Source organism: Nuphar pumila, chromosome 12, assembly GCF_984573655.1.
Source record: "Nuphar pumila chromosome 12, dmNupPumi1.hap1.1, whole genome shotgun sequence".
In the NCBI taxonomy this organism is placed as follows: domain Eukaryota; kingdom Viridiplantae; phylum Streptophyta; class Magnoliopsida; order Nymphaeales; family Nymphaeaceae; genus Nuphar; species Nuphar pumila.
Genome location: NC_143260.1, coordinates 10,249,195 through 10,251,916, shown reverse-complemented (window position 1 = coordinate 10,251,916; position 2,722 = coordinate 10,249,195). Strand labels below are relative to the sequence as shown.

The 2,722-nt window shown below is 42.2% G+C and overlaps 1 pseudogene; it reads left to right on the top strand.

Annotated features, from left to right (window-relative positions):
- The first annotated feature begins 955 nt into the window (after positions 1 to 955).
- On the top strand, positions 956 to 2,287 carry LOC149819953 (uncharacterized; annotated as a pseudogene).
- The last annotated feature ends 435 nt before the right edge of the window (positions 2,288 to 2,722 follow it).

Here is a 2,722-nt window from a genome sequence, read left to right as displayed (position 1 = left end):
TTATGAAAAACATGAAATTAGCAAAAAATCGAAGGAAAATCACTACAAATATTGAATATTCAAACAATGTTGTATCCAAATATCTGGCCCCTGCATCAGTTTCGGTTTGGTGGAATGGCGGTGTGTCATTTATAGTGGAACACATCGTATATGGTTGGATATCCTATTTGAGCCCGACATGTTATTTCTGGATATGGATCCTAAGTAAAATCCGAATGTTTCGTTTGTATCAGATTCGGATATGTTCAATCAGATTATTTTCGGATTTGGATCAGCATTTTAAGTTGTGCATTTTTTACATGTAAATAGCTTGTTTTTGTTCTATCTTTTTATTTTTTTGGATCCAGAATTACATGTGCATTTCGGATTCGGAACCAACCTTAAATCTGATTTTGATTTGGATCCGGATTTGATGTGGTGAGATCCGGCCTCAATCTGACCCGTTTGCCTACAATACTGGTGGTTAGGTTGGCTGAACTCATTAGCATTATGGGCGGCGTTTTCACATTTAGGTTCCGGGTAAGATCTAATCAGCCTTTTGACGTGAGAAAAAACCTCTACCCCAAAGGGTGGCAGGTCGGCTAACGGTCCCTTTCTCAAGGAGAAAAGAACAAGATTCACTTTCCATTTTGCATTTTCGTACGCATGATCACCTTAAAATATATAAAAAGTAACTACCACAAATTAGTATGTATGTTTGTATACTCTTGTTAATGTCCAAGATGTTTGGTATTTTATCTGTCCTAGGACCCCCATGATTCAAAATTCTCCTACAAACTACAAAAGAAAGGTAAACAGGAAACACCCATCATCATCATAGTCATCAGTTTCTTCCACCCATCCCCTTTCATCAAATCCATCATAAATCTCAAATACCCAAAATTGCATATCTTCCAAGGAAGCCTTCAATTGGCTCCTCCCTGCAATTCATTCAGAAATTTTGATTTTGTTTCTCATGGATTCATACAATAATCCATCATCAGGGCTTTGTTACAACACTGATTCAGGAGCCATGGTGGATGCAGATGGTGGTGGTTTCAGTGGTGTGCTTCATATCTATATCCATCATGCCAGGAGCATCCACAACATCTGCATCTATGACAACCAAGATGTGTATGCAAAATTCTCATTGACATGCAATCCTGATGAGGCTCCGTGCACAAAAACTGTGGATGGTGGTGGCAGGAACCGAGAATTCAATGAGGGGTTGCATATGAAGATCACCCAATTGGATGCTGTGCTCAAATGTGAGATTTGGATGCTTAGCATGGTCAGGAATTACATAGAAGACCAACTACTCGGCTTTGCCTTGGTACCATTGTCCTCAATTTTAGGAAAAGGTTAAGTCACTCGAGATTTCACCCTTTCTTCTACTGATCTCTTCCATTCCCCTGCTGGAACTGTTCAACTGACCCTGTTCTTTGAGAACTCTGCAAAACCATTTTCCCATTTGGAGAATCCTGCACACTCTATAAGTTCAGAGGTGTTCCTCCTTGATCCAAAAATCCAATCTGTAGACCCCTGTGAGTATGAAAGTGTCGAATTTCCCGACGTGATCTCCGCCCTGGAGAATCAGCAGATGGTTTCTGAGTATTTTGATATGGTTGAGAAGAATTATGCTTCTATGTTGAATTTGAGCAACAATGGTTCAGCAACTGTGCCATTCCTGCATCTTGGTGCTGATTCTCAGGCTGTTGATGACTATAACATGACTGCAAATTCTGGTGATGAGAATTCTCCAGGATCCCCCTAATGGTGATGTTGAAGAGACTGGATTCTGGGGTGAATTCAAGAGTTGTTGCTTCCACCACCACTGGTCCTAGTGATGATCAAAACTTTACTAAATCTCAAGCCATTTCAAACTCTCAGGAGCTTCGTGGAGCTTCACCAAAGATGCTTACCTCAAAGAATGTGGGTGGTGATGTTGGTGACATCAAGGAAGAGGGTGGTGTGGCTAAAGAAGACTCTGTTGGTTCAATCAAATTGGGATCTGTATTCACAAATCCGATGGGAAACATATACTTGGAGCCACAGCAAACAGTGGGTCAGCAACAAATTGTTGATATGTACATGAAGGGTATGCAGCAGTTCAGAGTCTCTAGCTAAGATGAAGCTCCATATGGATCTTGACAAGCCAAGATCTGATGGTGGAGTATCTGAAAATTTGATATCTTCTGTTTTTTCTTTTCTTGAGCAATCTGAGAGAAGCTGATGTTGGCAAACGTTGGGGGTTATTCCTTTTTCTCTTTATAACGAAATATTGGAGGCTATTCTTAAACCAGTTCCATTAACACGCTTTGAATTTGTTGGGACTTCCTGTGGAGTTATAATCCTGCATAAGGCTCTGTTTGGGAGCCGTTGTTCGAAGGGAAGATGATGGGGGTTGACGAAATCGGCGGATCTTGCATCAACATGCTTGTGAGGACGTCGCTGAAATCTGCCTATTTATAATGCTGTCGCCCCTCCCAACACCGCTCCCTTCTCCGTATCCACTCCGAAACGGACATTCCAATCAATGGCTCCAAAGGGGTTTGGCACAGTGGGATGGGGCCTAGGCCGCTAGGCAGGTAGTCTAGGTTCAAATCTCGTGGGCATCAACCCCTTGCACAAGCCGAAGCGTGGTAACTCTCTGAGGGCAAGCGGTAAGCTCATAGAGTTTTACGGGTAGTGACCGTCCGGCAGAGCCAGCATGGCTAAGTCTATGTTCCTGAAAACAGTTTCA